The sequence below is a fragment of the Dermochelys coriacea genome, chromosome 4 (assembly GCF_009764565.3).
Source record: "Dermochelys coriacea isolate rDerCor1 chromosome 4, rDerCor1.pri.v4, whole genome shotgun sequence".
Classification (NCBI taxonomy): Eukaryota; Metazoa; Chordata; order Testudines; family Dermochelyidae; genus Dermochelys; species Dermochelys coriacea.
In genome coordinates this window covers 44779525-44805966 of record NC_050071.1, presented here as the reverse complement: position 1 = coordinate 44805966, position 26442 = coordinate 44779525, and the positions used below count along the sequence as shown (strand labels likewise).

Here is a 26442-nt window from a genome sequence, read left to right as displayed (position 1 = left end):
CTGTGTCCAGGGATAATGAAACTGAATGAGGGTCTTTTGGATGACAGTCTGTGTAAAGCATCAAAGTTTTCCATCATACATAAACAGCGCTGTATTATTCATAAACTGATCTGACAAATGTAATTGACTGAAAAACACTTGATCCCAATTAAGGGCCTCTATGAGAAAGAGAATAATATTTTGTTTTGTGATTACTTGGTCATTTTTCTCCTGCTGAAAAATGTTAGTGAAGAAAAGTTATGGTTCTAATTGTATTGAAAGAAATAAACTTTAAAGGTGCCTACGTCATAACTATGAATTAGTTGGTTCACAGTGGTGAATCCTGGTTTGAACACGAATCTGAGAATATACTTGAAAAAAAAGTGTGCTTTATAGCTTTTAAATTACTTTCTGAAGTCATACTCTAAGGAATAATAAACTGGGTTATACAGATATGTCAGACTTGAGAACAATTAAGTTTTACTAAGATCCTATGAGCTAACTAGAAGAGGATCAAATGCACCAGGATGATTAGTGTTGCAAAATATTACTTCAGAAATTAGTGAAAATGTTAGTGGCTTAAATTTTGAAATATAAAAACAGTGGTAATAAAAACATCTGAAGTTGTTGTAATTATCACAGAAGTTTCTAGTGTGAAGGTGAATATTTTATATTATACAACCATTTGCTTTTTTAAAATAAAATGTTTAACCTAACGTTTGAAGACATTATATAAAGACACATATAAAAGCACAGACTAAGTATGGCAGACAATACATTTTACCTTTAGGAGATTCAAGGGGAGACATTCAGCAGGATTTGCAGGCTGTTCTCTCCCACCACTGAATATTTGCAGTTGGGAGATCAAGATATATAAAGGTCACTTTTTTTAAACTTCCTGTTCTGCCACATGTTGGACTTGGGCCTGATTCCCCATGCCCAATGAGGTCATTGAAATTCTTTCAATGGGCTCTGGCTCAGACCGTTAGATAGCAGCAGCCTGTGTACCTGATAAAGTGCTTGTGTTCCGTAAAGCTCAGTCCAGGGGCATTGCACTGAGGGATTCTTCGCTTGAAGAGAATGAATCCATTGGCTGATCTTTCAATACCAGCATATCATCTGAAAAATGAGTGCTGCAAAATTGAATTAGGGAATCCTTACAAAAATGTCCATGGGAAAGTTATCCTGCTGCACTTTCATGTGGAAGCAGGCGTGGGTGTGGATGTGTAGGGGGATAATGATGGAATGGGTTGACACACACTCTCTGGTCTATTGGGAAAAGAAAAGACTAGGTCTTGAAAAAATGGCTATTCTATGCATATCTGAATAGAAGAAGAATGTACACTTGATTTTTAATACCAAGAACACGGGAGAACAGATGTTTATAGTAATTTTGAACAAAACTGTAACATTTCTGCAACAGTTGTCCTACTGGTCTGTACAGTATGACACATTCTCACCTGTTCCACATATGGAGCTTCCATTGACATTGGTGGGAATTCTGCTTATGATATGAGTGTATCCAATAAAGAGGAATTGGAGCATGAATTAGAAGATAGGAGAATTGTGCCCTACAGCTATGGAAGACAAGAGATCGCTCTTGTTGTTTCAAGCACTGTGGGACACAGCAGTGGTTTCCTATACATTACATTAGTTTAATCGTGTTTTATTGTATTGTTCCCACATTGTGTTCGTCTGCAGAAAAAACATGATTTACAGAATTTTTATTTTTTTGGTCATTTTATTACTTTAATAATGTAGATTTGGATTATAATTAAGGATTTTTTTAAATTTAATTTTAATAGCTTGCAGATTGGGTCAGAACATACTGTGATATTGTAAAACTGTTTCAATAGACAATGAATTCATTTGTGCCTTTTCCTTATTAAAAAGCAGATGTGGTTCATTCTTTATGAAGTTTTCTTTACGTGTAAATTATGGGTGTGGGATTAAAAAAAATCTATGCAGGCACATGCCAAATTTGGGCCCTGATTTATTATTATTACTTTTGTGAAACAAGGAACTGTAAGACAAAAAAAAAATAGAGATGTATGTCATTAAAATTAAAGCATTCAAATATATAGCCAACATGTATGTTTCATATTTAACCACAGCTGAGACTCAGAGCTGGATTGTATTCCTGGCTTTGCCGCTGGCCTACTGGCTGACCCTGGGCAAGTTTATGTGCCTCAGTTTCCCCATGTGTAAAATGAGGATAATGATACTGACCTCTTATAAAGCACTTTGGAAATCTATGGCTGAAAAGTGCTAATAAGAGCTAGGCATTTTTACAGTTGTCTTTATAATAGACTGCCAACCATATTGTGTTTGTATGGAATTATGGATTTCATGTGTATAGTACTTCTCCAACAATTACATAGTAAATAAATCAATATCCTTCCCACTAAAAATATGTCCTTTTCCAGTTTCATTGTGTTTTTTTCCCCTTTCTCCACTGGCCGAGAACTGGCATTCTCTGTCTTTGGCAAAGTCTATTACTCTCCACTGAAGCAGTTGGGATAAAGGAATGCTTTTGCTTCCCTTCCATTAATTTCTTGCATACGGTGCATATTTTCTGACAATGTGCTTATTTTGGCTGGATCATCCACTGCAGAGAGATTATTTTCACTTAGTGTTCCTTCACTTTACTTCTATTATAACACATGGATTTTGCACAGGGCCTGACACTGCAGGGTGCTGAGCACTCCCTGCTAGGTGTTGAGTGTTTGCAATTTCTATTGACTTCCAGTAGAGTTGAGCAGTGGAAATATGTTTTTTGGGAATTCCATTGCTGGCACTGTGACTCTTAAACAGTACTCCCTACTAGAAAATGACTTCAGTGTTATGCTCATAGAGGAAGGGGGATCAGAGAATCCTGTGATTGGTGGTCTGTTTATTTTTTTCTCATCAGTAGTGGTTGTGTGTGTGCTCTCTCTCAATCCTTAGACACAGAGTTCACCTCTCTTGCTCTGAACCACCTTTGTAAACATTATTGGTAGGGAACCAAAGTTATGTTAGTTCCCATCACCTCAAATACATTGGTGATTTAGGCTATGTCTACACTATGCAGCTTTTAATGACATGGCTGTGCTGCTACAGCTGTGCCGCTAGAAGGCGTGTAGTGTAGTGCTGTTTGTTGGCAGGAGAGAACTCTCCTGCTGACAAAGCGCTGGTCACACTGGCACTTTTCATTGATAAAATTTATGTCATTCGGGGTATGTATTTTTTAATACCCCTGAAAAGTTTTGTAGACAAAGCCTAAGATGCTGTGAATCCAGATATGCATCCATATTTTCAGGATGGACTCAAACAACCTCAGACTTCAGGGTATATGACATCATAATCCATATCTGAAATCTTCAACTCAAAGTCCTTACTGCTTTTAGCCATCGGAGATGCTGTTCTCTACTTTTCTCTTCTACACTACTGATAATACCCCTTTTACAATACTTAATCTTTATATTATAGCAGTGTGATGGGATGTGCACCTCACAAAAGGCAGAGCAGGTTGTTAGACCAATTAACCTAATAAGTAGCACCTGGGGGAGAGCAAGAGCCTGAAATGCTAATTGATGATGACGCCCAGTTGGGCATGGGTAGGCTGAGATAGTATAAAGCCAGCAAGATAAGAGCAGAAGGGGCTGCAGGGGAAGCAATCTGCAGTTGCTCCTGTGGAGGAAAGTGGGTAGGGGGTAGTAGGTGATTAAGCTTGGCAAGGAGAGAAGGATCAGTCTGCAGGTACCACCTGAGAGGAAGGGGTTTGAGCTGGTAAACTCAGGGGAGGTCCAGAAGGAGTTCCAGAAAGTAGCAACAGGACCTGGGAGCTAGCAGCCCATAGCTGTCTGATATAGGGTGCCTGGACTGGAACCCAGAGTAGTGGCAGGATCTGTGTTCCTCTACCAGCCACTGGGAATGAATCACTGGAGCTGGCATTGGACTGGAAAGCTGAGTGGAACAGCAAGTGGGCTGCTGATCCAGAAGGACTTTGATATGCTGGAAGGGGAGGACTATAGTGACCTGGCTGGAGGGCTGAGTCCAGAGGAAGGAGCCTGAGTCCAAGAGAAAGAGAGACCATGGGATTAGGAACCAAAAGAAAGGGGTGTTAGTCCTGAATGTAGCTCATCCACAGATGTGGCCACAAGGAGGTACCCCAGGGGTGAGTGTGCCCTGTGACAAGCAGAAATATAGGGTATGGAAACCTTACATGGAGAGTTCTGCAGACTAGACCTGATCCTTTGAGTGCATTTAAACAGGTCTGCTCTGTGTGTGCGCGCATGTGTGCTCTCTGTCAGAAGTTTTAAACAAATCAAAACTGTGTGCAGGGTAATCCATGACTCTGAGACATTTCACTCTCCTCTTCCTTTGGGAATGCCTGCGATGTTAATTGGAACTGCTTCTACTAAATAAACAAGTCCCCCATATGCAAACATGTTTGTAAAATTTTAGGTTATCTTTAGGGAAAACTGGTTAGTACGTTATATTTGTTTGCCAGCACACATGCAGTGACAAAGAATAAAACTTTCAGAAGTGTTGAAATCCTATTTTCAAAAGTGAATTAGGGATGTTGAAGCCTAAAAGTCAACAGGAGTTAGGTGCCTAAATGCTGAGGTCACTTTTGAAAATGGAATGTATGTTTCTAAACCACTTAGGGGATCCTGAACTTTTACCCAAAAGCCTTTAAAGGCTAGATTGAGGAGTACTTGATAAGAATGGGATGAGTTGTTGAACAAACTAATGTTCAATATGAATACAGATATCAGAAGCTGGGTTGGAATTTTCAGAAGAGTTTGAGTTGAAGTTCAATGAGAAACTCAAGTGGGCTGCTTTGAAAATCCTACTTCAGTGTTTAATTACCTTCTTTCTTGAAATCCTGTAGATTTTTTCCTTTTTAAAAATAAATTTAAAATTAATTTTTATTCAAAATCAAACAAATTTCTTAACTTCAAACATACTCAGCTTGTATGGAATTTCCAGTTATGAGAGTCATTACCTCTATATTGGTATTCATTTGTCCTTTATAAAATCAAGAAGTGAAGTTGTCTAAGGACATTAAAGGAAACAAAATATTAATCAAACTTTTTTTTTAAATTCAGGTTTGGTTTCAGTATAAAGCAAAGGTGTTCACACCTGTTTACACCTTCATAATCAAATCCTATTTAGAGATGGATCTAAATAAATTTAACATCTCAATATAGAACTAGAGCTAAATTTCCCTGGTTTTTGGGGTGGTTTGGACCTAGGATTCTAGTTGGGCCTTAATTCTCATCTTATTCAATTTACAAGTCAAAATTCCCATTGAAATGAATGGCTTACAACTCTGAATGTGCAGATTTTATGTTGCATTTTCTTGGGGATGATGGCGAGGGAAGGGGGAGAAGGCCATTAATGCAGGTGAAGAGTAGAGTGACAAAGCAGCCAGAGAACTCTTTTGTACATCCCAAAGATGTGTACTAGCACACAAGGCCCCAGTTCAGGAAAGCACTTAAGCACGTTTGAAGTGGTGTAGTGCTTTCCTGAACTGGGACCCAAATCCTTAGGGCTTACGCTTGCCCAATGCTTAGTAAACTCAGTTTAGCCACCTCTCCAGATTCAAAGTGTGGGAGGGAGGGAGGGAGAAAAAGAAGAGGATTACAGGATGCATCCAATCAGCAAACAGTGGAGACCCAAAGTTAGTTGGGGGTTAGTTAATGGTGTTTTGGAGTGGGAGCACACTACAGAATTATAGCAGAACCGAACTGTGACCCTGGAGAATCTGATGGAGGAGCTTCCACAAACTTCTTGGAAAAAGAAGAAAATGCTATTGAGCCAACACTCCTCAGTTCTCATGCCACCTCCATTGTCCTAACCCCCACCATTGTACCAGGTTTGACTCAAATGAGGTAATATTACCTTTAATTTATTTTGAACATTTAGATCATCTTTGAAGCCTGGATGGGAGTGGTAATGCATCCAAAGGAATCACAGTTAAGGGCTGCTGGATGGGTTAGAGAGTAAAAGGTCTGAGTTGGGGCCCTTGGTTTTGAGGGAACAGGGTTATGACTGGAGAAATCTTTCCCAAAGTCTAGTGGTGTTGAATTCTGGACTTGAGGTTTTGGCCCATGTCTAGTCCAAATGTTGTCTTCTCTAATGTTTTCCCCATCTTCAGCTGTGTCATGATATAATTTAGACCTTCACGTTTTTGTAGAAGAGAGGGAAAAAAACAAGATTGAGTTGCTGGCTATCAACTAGAATGGTTACTGCACTAGGGGAAATTTGGAAAGCAGTAATAAATTTGAATACTTGATGAAAATAGGAATTCTTCTTAACTGTGTACAAGATGTATACAAAGTCAATGTTGCTTTGTAGGCTTTTCGCTACAGCAGTATCTGTTTTATCTTTTTATGATTGATTTCTAGCTGTTAAGTTTTAAAGTTCCAAATATGAATTTATCCCCTTTTTGGTTGGTTGATGGAAAAATATGTTGTCTTTAAATTCAAGACATAGTTTTTCCTGTTTTTCTAATAAACCATCTCTTCTGGAATAACTGGCCCCATTATTTTAAGCTATTGGCTTATATTCTTTTTCACTTGGCAGACTTAAAAAAATGTAAGTGCTAAAATAAAAGAACTGACCAACTATAGGGTTTTATAAATAAAACTGGCAATGCTCCATTTACTTCAGTGGAACTACACCAGTTTATCCAAGCTGAACATTTGGCGCAGTAACTTTAAAAATGCCTCATTTGAAAATTCTTGACTTTTCCATTGACATTATCAACATGTCTCCCAGTTTGCACTAAGTAGGGTCATGGTTTTTGTGATGTAAACATAAAATACAGGAAGATGAATACCAATTCTGCTTAAATAGGAAACATTAACCTGATAATATAGCAATATAAAGCTTTAGAGCTGACGGAAAATCCACTGAGCAATATGCTCCACCTGAGTGGAGCATTGCTAAAACAAAACACAAATCTTTAACATTCAATACCTATTTCGTGAAGGCCTCCCGCTAGAAATCTTAGAAATCCATGTTAAAGCCCAGGTTCACATTTTCTCACTACCTCCTTCATCGTTGGCTTAAGTTTGGTAAATATGATAGTCTGAGAGAAGAAATTGTTCCTAAGTTTATAAGGTTTCATTATGGATTGCCATGAATTTAGATTTGACAGCATTAATATTTTCTGACTTGCAGAACAGACTACTCACCACACATATACTGTTATTTGATCACAAATAGCTGTACAGTGTTGGTGGTTTCATAAAATTGAATTCTTTCTGTTCTGGCAACCCAAGAAATTTACCTATAGTTCCTTTCACAGCAACTTTTGTTCTAGGGATAAAAACTGAACATTAAGGAGCACAATTAAAGACCAACTATTGACGTAAACTACATCTTATTGCTTTAATAGTTGAATGACTGCTCCCCCTGTGTGGCCTACAGCACATAGGTATAACGCTGTAATAGCAGCTGTGAAAACAGTCTGCCTTCCCCATGTTTAGATACCTATCTGTGACTAGGGAGTAAAGGGGGAAGTCAAAGCTCCAAGAATGTAATGAGGGTAGAAAATGTACAGTAGGTGCATTTCTTCTAAATTCTGCTAAGAAAAGTTAGTTGAAGACTTGTTCTTTTGTTCTGCAAAGTTTATCAACCCAAACTTTCTCGGACAGATTATCTACATTCAAACTTGTTCTTTCTGGCGCAGACCTTTCCAGTGCTATAACCTTTTAATTAAAGGGTCTGATCCTGCTCCCTCTGAAATTAATGGGATTGGATAGCAACATCAGACATGAAGAACAAGCCCCCTCAGCACCCCAATGAGAATATTCTGTTCTAAAGTCCATTTGTGAAGTCACCCTTGAATAGGAATCAGTTGGAAGAAATATGGCCTTATGTTTAAATCAACAGAGAGGCTGATGTCTCAAACTAACTGGAGGCTTCCAGTGGATTTAGTAGAAGGTTGTCCAGACTTGAAGAGATAAAGATAACCATGGGTAGACTTTTGTCTGAGAAGAGGGAATGTAGTTTCCTAAATAACTAAATATGGGATAAGGATACATTTTAATTTGATTGCTAGTGATGGTTGTTTGGCTTTCCACGTCAAGTGATGACTCTAATAGAACTCCAAGGCTGTCACAAGTAGAGGATTGGTGTCTTTTAAAGATCAGTCATAACTTTTGCCAGTTCTCCAATGCTCTATTTATTTCAGTCGCTGTATTTATTGGAGTAACTGGGTAATGTTAGTATTCACTCTTGGAGAAATCAAGACACAGGACTGGGTATCATTGTGAAATGCCATCAATATGCCAGTTTCCCCAAACAGTGAAAGATATCCATAACATTATGGAGCTTTTCAGCTGCCTTTGGGACTATCTGAGAAGAATTAACAGATAGGCTTGCTGGGGATCCAGTCCCTGTGGTCTTTTGGGACTTACACAACACATCTGCTTTCTGGCTTCCAGCCAGTTGAAGGGAAATGCTGTTGTTCCCTAATTCTCCATCACGCCAATAACGTATTCATTGTCAGAAGGATTTATGAATTCCCTTTGATCTTAGTTTGTTAGATTTACAATATTAGAAACAGCAGTAGTACAGATAAAAATAATTAATTGTTAGAAAAAGGTGTTGAACTGTGCCTAGACTCAGGCCATAACACATGAAAACACATCAAAATTGTGTGACAAAATGTCACTACATTGTTCTAAGGTGGTTTTTTGTGGTGGTTTGTTTCCCAAGCAAAAATTAAATAAAAAATAAAATAAAAAACCCTAAAGCACTCTGCTCTATTATTTTCACTAATCCAAAATGTCCACAGAAACATTGCTACCTTCCCTCTTGGGTGGCTGTCCTTTCTTCACTCCTCTCACACCCAGGTAACTTTCCTCTGCTTCCCTTCTAGCTGGCTGGACCCCGGTCATTTTCTTCTTCCCTCCATCCTCTTATTACTTATATTACAGTAGCACCTAGAGGCCCCAGCTAAGAGTAGGGCCCCATTGTGCTAGACATTATGCCAATGCTCTGTAAGACACCATCCTGATCCAAAGAGACTATAACCTAAGTAGAAAAGACAGACAAAAGGTGGGAAGGAATCAGGGGGGACTAAGAGGTGAAGTAACTTGCTTAAGGTCACACAACAGGTGAGCGTCTGAGCCTGAATGGAAAACTAGGTCTCCTGACTCCCAGTCAACTGCCCTATCCGCTAAACTGCAGTGCCTCCTGGTTCCTTTTTTTATGACCTTTTCTTGTTAATATTGTGTTGCATCAACATTTAGAGTAGTTTTATGGTCATAAATTGTATAGGTATAAACTCACTCTATACCCTCTTGCATTTGACATTACTTTTATATGTATGTAAGTTTTCAGTGTAAACTATGTCAGCTTAAATTGTTTTAAAGAGAGTCCTACTTTTGCTATCTTCTGGTTGTGTTGTCAAATCACCTGACTGGTCCATACCATTCCTCAAAAACTAGACCAGAAGAAAATCCAAAATTGCATTTAGTGAGGTAAGCCTACTATTATCTCAGTAACAGAATGGAAAATTGACTGTCCTCCTGGATAGGCCCTAACATTTTGTTTGTTAATCCATATTCAGAGATTGGATACTATAGTGAAAGTGGTTTACAAATGCTGATTAGGTGAGATTGATTTGCTATATAGGTGGATGGATACCTAGTATGTAAATAGGCTGATTCTTGCTTCATGTGGGGAGGATTTAAACATGCCCATATCACCAAGAAAACTCAATGAGCTAATCAAAGCATAATTTGGACAATTAAATCCTACTCCTAGCTGGTGTGCATTAAGGGAAAAAAGCATAGGGAGCTATTTCCCATTACACAGATGGAAGATCTCTCCACAATGCTGAAGAAAATGCCAGCAGGTGGGCCTGGCTAATATGCCACCATACCCCAGGGTGCAAAGTCTAAAATTGTTGGCATGTCTAGTCTTCAGCTGGTGACCATATAGGTTAGTTAGGAACATTGCAACATTTCTGATCAGCAGAAGAGAAAAGCAAACTCCACAATGTCTCTCTATCTGTAGGTAAGGTTTATATAGCAGAATAATCTGTCAGCAGCTCCTATGCTAGTCAAGGCACAGCTTGTCCTGTTGTTCCAAATCCATGTTATCATGCACAAGAACCATTAAACTGAAGCATTCAGATTTTTAAAATAGAGGAGCTGATTTCAGAGGTTGTGTGCTCACAACTCCAGTATAAGTCAATGGGAACTGCAAGTACTCAGCTCTTCTGAGAATCTGGCCCACAGCTCTTGTGTTTTTGAGTGTCAAGGAGTATCTAAATTATGAAATCTTTTGTGCTTTGGATATGGAAAAGTGGCAGAACCAAATTTCTTCATACTTGGCAAAAACAGAACTGCTCTCAATGGAAACCAAGCACGGAAAGTTCTAGTCTGAGAAGATTATTTTTGTCAAAGTTATGACAGGTTTGAACATAGTTTTTATATAGAAATCCCTTCTTGGGTTACTGTCTAGTGACATTATAATGCAAATAGATATTGAAATAAAATTGGAAATGTTAGATTTATATTCACCAAATTACTAGTAACAACAATTACTAGTAAGTGCCAAAAAATAAACAAACAACCAACCACAAAAAAACACCTTAGAACAATGTAGTGACATTTTGTCACACAATTTTGATTTGGCCCAAATGCACACACATAGATTTGGACTTTCTGTAACAAGTTGCCAAACATTTATTTTCATTTAGATCTGTGTTTGAGTATGTGCACATCCATACAGGGAATTTTGAGTCCATGGGAACTGAAGACACATTTTACTTCCCAATGAAATTCTTTCCATTAGCTTCATAGAACACAGATATCATAGGGTTGGAAGGGACCTCAGGAGGTCATCTAGTCCAACCCCTTGCTCAAAGCAGGACCAATCCCCAGTTTTTGCCCTGATCCATAAATGGCCCCCTCAAGGATTGAACTCACAACCCTGGGTATAGGAGGCCACTGCTCAAGTCACTGAGCTATCCCTCCACCCACTGAAAGTTGGATCAGTTCCTCAGTAAGGACTTCAGAATGATGTCCAGCACTAAACTCATTGCAATAACTAAATTTTTCATTCATTTAAATGCATGTTGGATCAGACCCTGATACACAATATTTGTATATGGTGCCATATGGACGCTACTTTAAGTACACTGAACATACAAAGGCATTGAAGGAGTTTAGGGAAAAGTCTACAATCAAAACTAATTTTTGACTGAACAAGGGCAGGAAAACAGAAAAATTACTTAGATTTGAAAAGACATCATAAATCACAAGTTTTAGTTTAATTACTGATTCCTTTAAAACACTTTGAGGATTCTAAACAGATTTTGACTATGTCTGTATTCTTATTGGACTCTGATTCAGGAAAGTATTCCTATTCAGGACAGCATTGAAGCACTTTCTTTCTTTCAAGTGAAATCTGTATGCCTCAAGTGCATGATTAAATATAATAACAAGCTTAAACCTTGTCTTCTATAGGGATAGAATTAAACACACGTTTAAAGTGATTTCCCAAAGTTGAACATTACTTTTTGTGAATATTAGTGTGAGCACTATTTTGTTTTCATGCATATTCATGCAAAGCAAATTTTGAGTCTATATACAAGATTTGAGTAATCTAATCAAAGGAGAGAATGTTACTTTGGTGATGAGCTACACAATTTGCAAGCAATTGTCAATCACCTGCAAAGAGAAAACAACAAATGTCCCCATCTGTTCATGGATAATTCCTGAACAGAATAGAGATTAATTCACAGAATGTATTGTTCACCTACCTCTATTGAGAGGGACAATGTCTACTGGAAGTAGGGTAAGGATAAATTTCCAGTCAAAATTAGAAACAGCCCTGAAAGAAGTTTGAGATACATGCTATTCCAATTAAAAAGAATAGAAAAATAAATTTCAAGAGAAGAAAGAAGTTTCTTCATCTGTACACACTGAAATTTTTGTTTTAAAAATGGATGTGCATCATAGATCAGATTACACTTTGGGCCACACTTTCACAAATTAGTGCTTAAGGTGCACCAGAAAAAAACTACAGCATTCACAAATATGTAATAGAACATCCAGGTACCTATCTGCATGCACAATTACTATTTTTATTTGCATGTGCATGTACAAATAGGATTTCCATGAAGCAATGAGTATTTGTACAAATTCTATGGTAACAATTTATGAGCAATTTCTTTTTTTAAAAAAAATAGCCCTTTCTATCACTTGGGTATTCCATATGTGCTACTTAAAAGAACGTTAACCAAAGATTTTTGGGTATGATGATTCTACCTTCAACTTGGGTACCAAGATATCTCTGATCTGGTTCAAAGTCTTGTAGGTCTGTCTTGCGTCAGATAAACTCAAGTGTTTCTTGGGCTTCCTAGCATAACTAGTCTTCATCAATAGTAAATGAGTTCACAAACAGGCATTCCAGCATATAAAATGAAACCAGATTAAAACAGACACTATAGAAATATCTGAGGGGTGAATTGCCCCATGCATCTCAATCTGGTGTTAAGGGTCCTACCTCTAAGACCTACCCTATGCCATCCCAACAGAGGACTCTGTATCTCAACTTCGTTATCTCAGGTGGTAAACCACGTAATCAATCCTGAGTGTCTATACCCTGCATCAGAACTGAACATCAAATGCTCCAGTGAACTATCATCTCATTTCACTGAAAAGATCTCACACATTCAGGAAGCCTTCTCAAACGATTTGTTCTGTTTATGTCCACCAACCAAAAACCACTTGCATTCACAGAGTTCAGTACAGTCAGATATCAAGAAGTTCTTGAAACCATAGGAAAATCTTGATCCGAGAGTCCAACCTATGTCCTTTCTGGCTTGTAAAAGAGTCATGGACAACAAGTGCCATTTCTGACAGAAAAAGCCAATACCTCGTTGAGAGAAGTAATTTCCACTTCCTTTTTCAAATATGCAATAGTCTGACCATAACTGAAGAAACCCACCATGAATTCATCAGTTCTAGCCAACTGCTAGCCAGTATCAAACCTCCCATTCTTGAACAAGTTCATAGAGAAGCTAGCAAAAAGCCTACTTTAAACTCATCTAACTGAAGTTAATATCCGAAACACAGCACAATCTGGATTTAGGCAAGGACATGGAACTAAAACTGCTTTGGATGATCTCCTGTCAATGACTGCACTGTATCCACTGATTATCATCCTTCTGAACCTAACTGCAGCATTCAACACTGTTGTTCATGAGATACTGCTGTCTCACCTGAGAGAGGTGGCAGGGATCCAGGGTAATGCACTAAAATGGTCTGAATCCTCCCTCAAAGGGAGCACCCAATGAGTAGTGATGCAGACATTAGGTGAATTGGTCAACTGATATGGACTCAAGTGCCAGCAATGTGTAATTGATACACTGCTCTACCTATCGTTCACCACATGTGACCATACCACTAACACCAGATGGCTCAGTGCTTGGACAACTTCATCTATTGGATGAAAAGTAACTGGCTGAATACAAACCAGAAAAAGAGAAACGATGCTGGTGGTCAGAGGAAAGTATTGGGAAGAACTCTCCCCTATGGTGCAGTATCTTTTTTGTTTAAAGGTGCACACCCAAACTGGGTTTCCTAAGCAACGCAGGCTACCATGAATACATGAGACCAGTTCTCCTCTCTACAATGGCTTTTCCTGGATTTTCAAATCAAATTCAAGGTTTTGGTCCTTCAAGGTCTGGGCCTAGGGAATCTAAAAGACCATCTAAAGCTCTGGGATTAAGACCATGGGTTGATAACTCTTCTCCTCCAGCACAATGGAATACTCTACCATAAGATTAAAAAGCTCCATGAGTATGGAAGCCATAACTTTCTCAAGGGCTGGTCTGAGATGCTGGAATTTACTCCCACATGAACTAAGGACCATCACAGACTTCATGAGTGTCCTCTCCAACTGCAAAGGGTGTTTCTTTGACTTTCCCTTCTCGAACATAAATACATAAACATGTATATTTAAAACAACAAAAGGCTTATCAAAACAAGGATCTATTTAGAACAGACTGTAGCAGACCTAGTGCAACCACATAAGTAGATACATTCCACCTTCTTTCACTTCTGGGGGAATAGAGCAGAACATGTCTCGCCTTTAAATATGTTAGTGAGGGATAAGCTCACAGCTGGGGTTGGAAATACAGGGGAATGAGAGGTGTATTTAAAGTCCTCCGTTACCTTAATTTGGCTCTGTTTAAAGATCCAAGGCAGTGTCCTCCTCCAAACTGAATCACTAAAACTGGATCTTTATCAAATAGGAATAAATCACTTTGGTCCAGATGGTCCAGATCCACACAAGCATTTTCATCAAAGGCAGAAATGAAAGCTCATCACAGAAAACTGAGTTTCATAGAAAGTTACTTGTTAAGTTAGCTAAAGATGCAATGACAGCACTATCAGTATGCATTATCTGCATTTCTTAAAAGGAAGAGTGACTAATCACTCAGTCACAAAGTTCAGTTAAAAAATTTGATTCCAAATGGTCTTCAGTATAATTCCAGGTTCTGCTGTTGCCTCAAACTTGAGCAAACTCAATCTTCTGTCCACTAAATATCATGGCACAACTTCAAGATGTTGTGATGACAAAGTCATGATACAATTATCTAAAGTATTAGCATATCTGATATCTTATTGGTTCAGATTACATACTCCAGTGCAACTGATACAGGGATAGTTGTGATTTCTCCCTGATCAATTTGTTCAGACCCTTAAGAAGTTTGGACCAAATTCTCTAAAAATAAGTTGCACTTCTATGCTTGGACACAGAGAGGTTCAGGTGCTCAGCTGCTGATTTCAGATGCTGATTTGTACCATCTGAGGATCTGGTCCTGAGTGTGTCCAATACAAATTTAAGAGCACATTAATGGATAATTTGTTTGCAAGTACAATGACCTCTTTATGTCCCATTAGCTATTTTGTACTCACAATTGTATATTTTGTGCGCACAATTGTCTCTCTAGTCTGCCTCCACACATTTTTAAAATCACGGTCCTTAATGTCTTATTTTTGGCTAGATTCAATATGCTGAGTTCAGCATGTTTTGAGCAGAATGGAATTCTTTTCCTTGGAGCATGAAGTGAGCACCATAAATGACCTCTGTCATTTACACATTCATGAAATAAAACAAAGGAAAAACATGCTCTTCTGTCCTTACTATAGGGAGTTGCACCTTTTTGTTTTTACTCACTTCTTTCAATCTGAGAATTTAACTTCATTTTTTTTGTTTGTGCTTCCAAGTTGTGTTAATGAAGTACTATCAACAAAAGAGTGTGTGGAATTCCTATGTAACAATTTTACTGAAGGGTTTACTTCATTATTTGGCTGGGTAAATAAAGCAGTTGGCAAATGGATGGAAGAAAACAGAAAAGAAACATCCAATGAAAAGCACTGCCATTCCAGCAGTATCTAGTATAAATTGATACTTATAAGCATGGTGAAAGAATGAAATTATGAAGCTTCAAGAATCACAGTATTGTAAGAATTCTATGTATTTTAAAGTAACATTAGAGGCCTGACTTGCTCAAAACCCATTTGAGTAAGGAAACTCAAAGGTCCATCTGAAATTCCACTTTCATCCCATCTGGTTAACTTTTGTATTGATTTTTAATTCTTATGCATCTTTGATGTAAAGGATTCTTGCCAAGACTGGAAATGTAAATGTAAAATATAACATATACTTCTACAACTATTTGAATTCTGGGGGGCTTATATGGTATGCACTACCTACGTTTTAATGTTCTCTGTCATTAGTTGAACCTGATTTCTGCTTTAAGTAGCTGATGGATCTAATTTGAAACCTAAGATCCAAACACCCTACATTTTGTGGGTGTTCAGACAAATCCATATATTGCTAGTAGGCAGAATCTTAGTAAAATTGGATAAGCTAAACCCCATATCCAAACAACCTGGAGCGTTTGGGTATTTGAAGTCAAGAAACCAATTTTGCAGCTTGAGTCCCCCTCTGTATGAACATACTTAACCCAGTAGCTGTTGAATAATGCTAGTATTGAAGTTAATACAAAAATACATTGGTTTTATCTAAATAAATACAATTAGAGAACTAAGAAAATCTTGAATGCAGAATACAATGTGTAAAATTCATGAGACTTTTTCAAATCTCAGATCAACATGAGCTACAGCAAATACATATGAATGTAACTGGATATGTACTGAAGCTGACATAAAGAACTAATTTGGATGTGGTGATGAAAGTAGGAGAGACCACTAACAAGTCAAGATCTATTATAACTATAACAAATTTTGTGTTATGCTTTGCACACACCCACTGTCCCCAAAGAAGAGAAGCTGATTTAACTTGTGAAGCAGAAGCTGTCATCCTTGCTAATGGCTAGCCTACTTCTACACCCAGATTCGTTATTAAACTGACAAAGCATTGCCTGGGTTTGATGGTCTGCTGACAACACAAGCATGCATGGCTTCTGCAAAGCATCACTGGAGCATTGTCCAGTTTCTGCAGTGCTCTCTCTCTCTCTCTCTCTGAGTGCCAGGAACACATTTATCAAATTTTTGTGATTATCAATGAATGTTGTGTTCTTGATTATGCACCAAAACCAAAATGGAACTCTGTCAAGTATTACATACTCAAGTGTATTCCTTAAGATACACTCTTTACCCATAAAACAAAACATCCATCAGAATAAGCTTTTTAATTTATTGATGAACCTTTGTGCTGCAAGATATCCTTTGCCTTGAACTGTTAGTCTCTTTTTCTCTTTGAGGTATCACAGAGGCTCTCTATCATTTCCTTGAGGTGTGGTGTGCAGTATCTGTTTATTGCCATGTTGTCATTTGAACACAGTTTGGCCAGGTACCCTTGTACAGGCTTGGGAATGGGAGGCTCACAGCATTACGTGCATTTCCCCGAAACGCACCAGACTCTGCTAAAAGCAGCAGGCTGAGGATAGATTAATCAAACTACAAAGCAACTTTGTGACTTGCAGTGAGAAAGGCCAGCTTCCTTTCTGAGGCTGCTGGTGTGATGTGATATAATTGGCAGTGAGGCAATTCTGGAGAAAACTGCTGAAATGGTGTTAAAATCTGGCATTTTTTCCACTTTCCCCCTCCTCAGAAAGCATGCATTGTATTTCTAAAGGCAAAATTCAGTCTGTTAACCACAATAACTGTTATTTAATCCTAACCTTCTTATGTAGGTCTGTTCCATCTTCAACTACAGGTCCATTTGTAAAAGCAATTAAGGAAAAAGCTAGAGGTGGGCCAAGCCATAGACTAGGAAGAGAGAATGCTGGCAAGCAAGTAAGCATCTGAGTCCTGAGCTATGTTCTTTTCCATGTTAGGTGAATAACACATTTTTTTCACTTCATTTTTTGAGATATGAGAACACAAAGTGTAAGGAAAAACTATAACAAAAATAAAAATGTAAAAGGACCATTTTCTCTGCTCTTCACCTAAAGCCTGATTCCCATTGACTTCAGAGGGCTTTTATTCAGGCTCATGATGAAGTTTAATTGAGTGGAAATAACACTGAGGAAGTAAACTCATTAGTCAATTCGTCTTTTCCTCAACTGGGAGAAGGGCACTGTAAAAATGTGTGCCTTATATTGTGGTCTATTGCAGTTGATTTCATTGGTAGTAAGAATTGCTTTGGAAGAGCCATGTAGGGAACTTTGAGGATGCAGAAGCACCAATAAATAGACACAGCTTTCCTTACATTCTAATTTTAATGCTTGATGGGGACACTCCGGTATAAAGCATAAACTTTATCTCAGTTATGTTTTGTTTGTAATCTTAGGAGTTTAAAAAGACCAAATAGCCAAGTTTGGTACTTTAAAAAAAATTTCTTTCAGGCTGAGACTATGTGCCTCAACTTTCAGTCTAGGATGGATTTTTATGAGCAATTTATAATCCAAATCAAAATAAGGACTTATAAAGGAAGTGCTGACACAAACTTAGAATGGGATCCAATAAAAATGCCATCTGGCTTCCGCAGTGTTGAAACCTGTGCAAGGCCACAATGTTCTTTCTTTCCTGTCCCCCCAACCCTCTCTACCTGCCAGCCCATAAAAGATGTTTTCTTGGGCCTTACATGCATTTCTATGGTGCCAAAGCTAACCCAAAAATATAGTAATCAAATCTAACCTTTAATGACATGATACAAATTGTGCTACCCCATGTGTTGTGCAACCTTTAATTGTATAATATGCAACATCTTATATTCCAAAGGGCAGTGAACAGCTTTCTGACCCAGAAGGATAGAGAGAAAAATAAGAATTTGAGTTTGCTGTCAATGAGTGACAGATGGGATGAGAGAAACAGATTTATTTTAATGCTATCTGCGCTTTAAAAAAAATAATCAAAATTGGGACTGATCTCCCTGCTTGTTCTCCAAGCAAACATTAGCTGTAGTGCAATGGAGATATATGGGCAGGGAAGTGTCTTTACTAATGATTTGGTCAAGGATACTAAAAAAAAGTCTTGTCTCATCAGCATCCAAAAATGAAACTTGCCAAAACATTCTAATTGGGACATTCTCTCTCCCAATTATTTTACTATTTGCCAAGAAGAGCTTTTGAAATATTTGGCAGGGTTTACCATCAGGAGACAAGAAAAGGAAACAGAATGAAGTGGAAAACAACCCCCCCCCAACCACCACCAAAAAAATCCTTGAAAATAGCAGTTCAGGTTATTTGATCCATTTATGAAAAGTTGATAACTTTATAACTCAAGGCCGAGTGCTGCAATCGGGGGGAGGAGGGGAGAAATAGGGATAAATATAGCAATATGCATATTAAACTAACCAGCACCTAACTTTAAGCATGTTTCTTGCTAGGGGATCTGCTTAAATACCATAGCACACATGAGGAGTAATGCCATTCTACATTGAATAAATTACTAGAATAAATTACTTTTGCCGTCAGCTGCATAGTTGGTCAAGTATAATCCACTAAAGAATATACTTGAGAAATATGACCAACTCAGCCTGGTTTAAATGACATTATCTTGAACTGGTTTAAAATGGTATTTTAAATGAGTCCATAGGCCAGTATGAAGAAAGACCTAGACTTTTAAGAATTAATGACACATAGAACATTTTATTTGGGTATGTACTTACTTGAGAATAATGGGACAAATAACTGGGTTCTATTTACAGTTTTATCAATGATTTCCTGTGTGATTTTGGGCAAGACACAGTTCTGCGCCTCAGTTTCCCCATTTATCCAATGGGAAGAGCACATCTCTTGGGTACAAGAACCTGAAAAGTATGCCTGATAAGGGTGGGGTGAAGTGAAATTTATTCAGGGTTGGTGTTTTGGTATTCTTAGATGGAAAGTGCTAGAGAAGTGCAAATTAAGTGCTTTGCAATATTTGTCAGGTAGTGAATCTGAATCAAGCAATGTATGTACTTGCAATTTGATTAATCTTTGACTTTCATTCTTCATTTGCTCTTCTCAAACAATTTATAAGGGAAATTACATGACTTAAATATAAAATTGGCATTAAGGAAGTTGAGCTTAAAGTCAAGGGAAACACAAAACTAGAGTCTCTCTTGTGCCAAACAAAACCGACAGTAAGCATTGAGTTTGCAATTGGCATAGTGTTTCCTAATGGACCCTAAACCAGTGTAGGATTGTCATGGTGGAATTCCAGGGAGGCCTCTTTCTTCCATGCATCCTCTTTCCCCCACCACACACTGTATGTCATACAGGAGGTAGGAGGGGCAGCACATCTCTGTATCCAACACATCTATGTTGGCAGGGAACTTCTCTTGCAACAGAAGAATTGTCTGCTGGCCAGTTTCCATTGACTTGCACCTCCCGAGTGGTGTAAGAGAGTCAGAAACTAATTAGTGAATCCAGCTCATGAATTCTTGAACTCAGAACTTGGCAGGGAAAATGGAAGAGGAACTGATTTTTAAAATGTGTTTTAAAATGAATTTATTCATAGTTTTAAAAACTGCAGAGATACTGTGTTACTGAGTTGGGATTTTAAACATATGTTTGGATTTTTAAAAAAACAAATTGTAGTTCACCAAAATAAAAAAAATGCTGACTGAATCTGACCTTTGTTTTGACACGTTGTGTCAGAATTCTGAAATGGAAGGAAAGTGTCTTTCTAATTAGAGTAGAAAGCCCTAGAACTAACATGCTCCATCATTTGCAGGGAGCTTGAAAAGGTGGTAGCGGGGCCTAGAGTAAGGGTTATCAAACTTTTCCATAACATGATCACAACTTACAAGAAAGATTGCATCATTGATCAGCTTCCCAATTACTTCATTCTTGCTTGGACCACCTCTCTTCCCACTTGCAATCATATAACTTCCCTGTTAGGGTAACCACAATAATTTCTTATATTTGGAGGGAAGATATTATGGAGAGGATGCAAAGTCTTTTAAAATGTCTATTAATATGATTTATTCATCTGTCTGCCATTTGTCATTGTTTGCTAGATGTAGAAAAGAAACCTGCAGTGAAATACAAAAATAGAACTGTTTTCTTCTCCAGTATGGTGTTTAACTGTCCAGTGACCATTCTTTACAATATGATTTGTGTGCTTCAGCTAGAGATGGGTGTCAGCCACAACCTCATATCCCAACACCAGGAAATAGTAGATTCCGAGCTGAACCTTTCAGCTTGATCCCATCTCTCATCTAAGCAGAGAACACATTAATTTTTTAAATGGTCCAGTGCATGTTTCTTCATTTGCCAGTGATGTGCTGTAGGGAGCTCTTCGTAGCTTCTGGGAGCCCCTTGCTAAATTTTTGCCACCAACATGTTGATAAACCTCCTGTCAGAATGTTGCTTTTTGTATAGTGGCTGCACCTATCTACTAGCCCTGGGTTGGTTTTATTATTTTATTTATGATTTTATACAGCTATATAGTTGTTCACAATACTTTATAAAACATAGAATAAGACCAGCTCCTTGCCCTAAAGAGCTTGCAATCAAAGGCTCTGAGCTTGTAGTGGGATCGATTAGCACAGATTCCATTACCTGATACAGAATCCATTGAGCTCCACAAGCAAAGGAATCTGCACTAGCAGACTGATACCGGATCAGGGCCTAATATTCTAATATAGATCAAGAGGTTTGGGGTGAACTTAGCAGTATAAACCTGTGTTCCTAAATCCTGGCCTATGACACAGTTATAACCACTGTCACTCATGGTATGGTACTAACAAATCTGCTTTGTGGCATCTGGAAGGCTGTAAATCTTTCTAAAAGAAATACAGCATGCAGTTATATATCTGCATGAACAAGGCTGGTCTCATTTTGCTGGACTTCAACATCCTGAGTTGAGTAATGACAAAACATGTAAGACTGCAAATAAAAGGGATAGGTTTTTTTTTTTAACAAAAAATATTTTCTAATTTTCTCCTCATTCTGGCACCAATATAAATGTATAAATGAGTCCAAGAAAAATATGAAATATCCAAATGTTAGTTAACATAAGATATGTAGGTCCCAAATTCCCAAACAAATATATTGTATGCTAACGTTTTCATTTGCTGTCCATGCAATGGAAAATAGTAAGGGTTGCAAAGCCTAGATTATGCTTAGTAAGGATTATTCAAGTTTTTTCAGACCTCCATCTCCAATGGGATTTGTGGATTCTCAGCACTTCTGAAAATAAGGTCACTTTTCTTTAGCAGCACAAATATGGATTTAGGAGCCTGATTTCAGGTGCCAGAGTCTGAACATTTTAGCAAGTATAAAATTTTCAATTTATAATTTTGGATGGAGTTGAGATTTCTTTCGTCCATATTCTGATGTTATATCATTTTAAAAATAATTATTCCTACTCACTTGGCAATTGTTGGCTTGAGGGGATGAATTAATGGAAGTTTAGAGGTAGAAAACATAATTGGTGTAGTTTATTTCTTATAGTTGTAAAATTCAAATGATTCAAGCCTCAATGTGGGCTATAGCTAAGTTGTGTTTTAAGCCATCTTAATGCCTCTTTGATTCTGGGAATAGATGGTAGTCAATCAGATCCGCAGCTAAAGTTAGAGCACCCCAGTGACTGCTCTAATTTGTGCTTTGCCTGCCTGTGGTCCCAGTATGGAGATCTGGAAGCCTAAGGTAGCTGAAGATAGGGACTCCTGGCTGTGGTCTTTTCCCAGGCTATGCTTTCTAGTGGCATAAGAGATACTACAGGAGGTCTACACCATGCATGGATTTCTGTACACAGGGAGAGTCCTTTGCCAATCACACTTAAAGCTGTTATTGAGACTGCTTTGTGCCACCAGCATCACAGACACTGTCTGCCAGCTCTGAAGAGTCTGACATTTAGGGAAGTTTAGGAATCAGCTTTGGAGTGGCTACTAGATCCATATACAGGTTTCAGAGTAGCAGCCGTGTTAGTCTGTATTCGCAAAAAGAAAAGGAGTACTTGTGGCACCTTGGAGACTAACAAATTTATTTGAGCATAAGTTTTTGTGAGCTACAGCTCACTTCATCGGATGCATCCGATGAAGTGAGCTGTAGCTCATGAAAGCTTATTCTCAAATAAATTTGTTAGTCTCTAAGGTGCCACAAGTACTCCTTTTCTTTTTAGATCCATATAAACCTCTACATACGGGACATAGAGGTGCAGCAACTACTGCTCTAGATGATGCTCTGGAAGAGTAGCCATAGACAGGCTGCTCTGAAGCTCCATAGTCTTCCCCTCTGTGGGGCTGATGGATTTTGTCCCCTCCACCTGCTCAAATTCCTGCTTAAGACCCAATCCTACAAAGACTTAGTGTGTTCTTAACTTTTCCAAGTGGGAGGAGTCTTCAGTAGAACTACCCTCATTGCCTAAAGATAAGTGCACATGTACCTCTTCGCAGGACTGGGTCTTAGTTTCCTGCACTAAGCCCATTACCTGAGGCTTTGTACTGGGAGGGTAAATTTCACCATCTCTAAACAAGAGTGAAAGAAATTACATTAAATAAAAAGAGAGGGTTTTTTACTGATAAATTTTTGGGGAATTATGTGCCTTTATGTGCAGTGATGAGTGCAGGTGTCATCCTTCAGGGTTCAAGCCAATCTCTAAAATTTAGACATGGGGGGGAGGGGATTGATTATCCTACAGATGCCTAGTGTAGGGTTATTTGCATAATCTTTTGAAGCTTCTGTGCTGGCCACTGTCAGAGACAGGGTTACTGGACTAGATGGACCATGAGTCTGATCCAGTATAGCTGTTCCTAAAGCAGTCAATATATTTCACTTAAAAGCAATTGCTGAGAACTTGAAAGATTTATCTGGGCTGATTTCTAACTGCCTTACCTTCTTTCTTGTTCTGTTTCAAGCTCCCCATACTACTGAACATCTAAACTTTAAAGGAGTGCTGCTGAAACATTTCCTGTTGCACCCTCTCCCCCTTACCAGTAATGGAATCTGTCCATGCTCCCCGTCTATTCCTGCACAGTTGGCTTAGCAGAGGAGCATGGGCTGAAGGCTGAACTGGGGATGGGGGAGGAGCTGGGACTAGAGGTGGAGAGGGAATGAGGTCATAGCTGGGCTGGAGTGCAGCTGTAGCTGGGGAGCAAAGCGGGGCTGGGTGGTACTCACTCCCTGCCCACCAGCAGGGCTGGCCCAGGCCCTTCCTCGTGTCCCCCCCCGAACCTTCCTCCACATGATCTTAGCAGGGCATGCCTACATTCGGTGACCACTGCTTTAAATTGTGGGCCTGATCCTGCAGTTGTTCTGCATGTGAAACTTCCTTTGATTTCAACAGGAGTTTGTTGTGGATGTGGGATTCATCCCTATTCTTGTCAAAACTAATTGTTTGGGTGTGGGGTTAACCTTGAGGTTATAAACGGAACAGGAACATAGAGTCAGGAAGGAGAGAGTGGGGCAAAGGACAGGCCAATTTTGAGTTATAATGTAGTAAAATAATTTATTTCAACTGCATATTTATTAAAATAATAATTTTAGTATTCCTCTTAAATCTTAATGGCCAGATCCTCAGCTGCTATAAATCTCCATGTTAAACCATCCAAGGATATAACCCTAAATTTTAATAGCCATAGAAACTAACTGATTTCCAAAGGAATTGAACCACTGTTGCGCTTCCTGATTTTAATGGGACTTGCAGTTCCACAGCACCTCTGAAAATGAGGATATACTATTGGCTGTGCCATGACCAGGTTTTCTGAATTAATTTCCATCTGCTTTAATTATAGTCAGGGTCCTGTTTTTAATGAGAGTTTCCCTAGAGTTAGAAATTATGGTATATGTGACTGTGCCTGTAATGGCAGAGCTTCCCAGACAGAGAATCGGGGATATGCATTGTGAAGTTTTCTTATGCATGGCTGGTTGAAATGAGCACACATTAAAGAAGAGTTCTTGCAAGCTTCTTAAACGCAGACTGACCACTGAACGCTACCTGACTGCAGGAGTAAAAAGGACTAAGAAAATAACTGAGTGGAAGAATGGAGCTGTTAAGGGCTCATCCTTTTCATTAAAAGGGTAAGTAAAACTCACTTGGGCATTTGCTAGAGTATAGGTCAATGTTTTGGGATATTTCTATTGCACTGTATAGTACATCATCATGTTCAGTAACTCCCTGATCTTCTCTGATTTTAGGCAAAACCTCAAAACTGTAAATGCATTCAGTCATATGACAATCAGACTAGTACATCTTAGAAATGCAAACCATATTCCAAAGGAAAACGAAAGATGGGAAGACAGTATGGAGCTAAATCCTAGTCTGTATTTGAGACTTGCCAGGTTTTTTTTTTTTTTTTTGCTTTTTTGTCTTGTTTTTTTGGCAATCTCCTTTTTTTCCCTCTTTGCTCCTTGGTTTTCTAGGTGAAGGCCTCCATACCTAGATTTCCAGCTGTGTGTGTAGTGGTGTGGGCAGACAAGAATGCCTCTTTCCTTCCTTGCCTGTCTCTGGCATTGCTCTTATAGGACATCATTTTATAGGGTGCAAATGCAGGAGTATGGACAGAGGTTATCCCTCTATCTCCTGGTTGCAAGGAAGGTGCTGCATTTGTGACTAGGGGTTCAATAGGGGTGAAGATTGGATTTATCATTCTAACATAATGGCTGAGAATGAGAGGCGAATGAAAGGTATTCAAGAGCAGTTGACATCACATGGAAAACTTTTAAAGCCATTCAGTATAGAAACAATCCTGCCTGTCATGCATCATCCTTTTTTTTTCTCTCTATTTTTCCCCCTTCCTTTCCTTATTTTATTATCACTGACAATTACAAAGGACATTTACAGGAAAACAGGATCTATCTTTCTTAAGTATTCATGAGCTCCTGCATTAATGCTTAATGCATTTTAAGGATTATCACTCACAGTGGGGGAAAAAAAACAGCAGGAAATTATGAACTTTTAATAAATAAATATCCTGTTTTCATACAAATATTCTTAGTAACACAAACAAAATGGAAAAAGAAATCCAGCCAATGTATTATACAAACCGAAATGTCATTAAACATGATGGATTTCAAAATTTTCCATGACATCTAAGAAAATTTCAAGTGTCTCCAGACTTTTCAAAGTCTCTGCTTTGGATGGTTTCAGGCCCTTAGCCAGGATAAAGGGCCAGATCATCCCCTCTTGTGGAAATGATAGTTGGAGGAGAGTCTGGAAACTCTGCAAGTTTCTTGGCAGTGAGTTTGCTCCATGCTCTCTCTTTAAGAAGGAATTCTGACCTTATGGAGGTGACAAGTGGTGTGGTTTGGAATCATTTAGAAGCCCTTGAATTCAAGCTGTCATTAGGTATCCTTCCACTATCCCCCTCTGCAACTATAAAAAGTGCCTGTGTCCTACCTTAGAAAGGCCAAGTAGGTGCAGAGGGGGAGCCGGTGATTCTTGTAGCAGTACTATTATTCAAGTAGAATTGCATGAGCTCCATAGGAAAACATTCTATGAAAAAATACTGCTCCCTAGCTCTATCCCCTTCTTGCCCTCCTGACTTACTGAGCCTCAGTTTGCACCCACCTGCATCCTGCAGTTCAGTTGCATCAGAATGCTTCACCTCTGGGGGAGAGTAATTTCAGTACTGTGAACAGTTTGGCACATGTGTTTTACAGTCCAAACTATGAGAATGTTTGGCCCAGATTCAGATTTGAACTTAATGGCTGGTCTATATCTTGATAGGTTTCAGAGTAGCAGCCGTGTTAGTCTGTATTCGCAAAAAGAAAAGGAATACTTGTGGCACCTTAGAGACTAACAAATTTATTAGAGCATAAGCTTTCGTGAGCTACAGCTCACTTCATCGGATGCATTTAAAAAGTGAGCTGTAGCTCACGAAAGCTTATGCTCTAATAAATTTGTTAGTCTCTAAGGTGCCACAAGTACTCCTTTTCTTTATATCTTGATAATGAGTCAAACAAAAAGCTAGCTCAGGAAACTGCTTGAACTGTAGGAACTTTGAGATTCAGACCCAAAATTTGAAGCAGGTTTTTGGTGTGGTGCTATCCTCATTTTGGGGGGAAGTTTGGATCTGAAATTTGTAGCTTGGAAACCT

General features: G+C 38.6%; 1 long non-coding RNA gene across 2 annotated transcripts in view; it reads left to right on the top strand.

The window, feature by feature from the left end:
* The first annotated feature begins 3624 nt into the window (after positions 1 to 3624).
* LOC122459974 overlaps positions 3625 to 26442 on the top strand; it is a 36768-nt gene continuing 13950 nt past the window's right edge. For both annotated transcript variants that reach the window (XR_006280968.1, XR_006280969.1), the window contains exon 1: positions 3625 to 3717. This is a non-coding gene — a long non-coding RNA (uncharacterized LOC122459974). The remainder of the gene's footprint in view (positions 3718 to 26442) is intronic.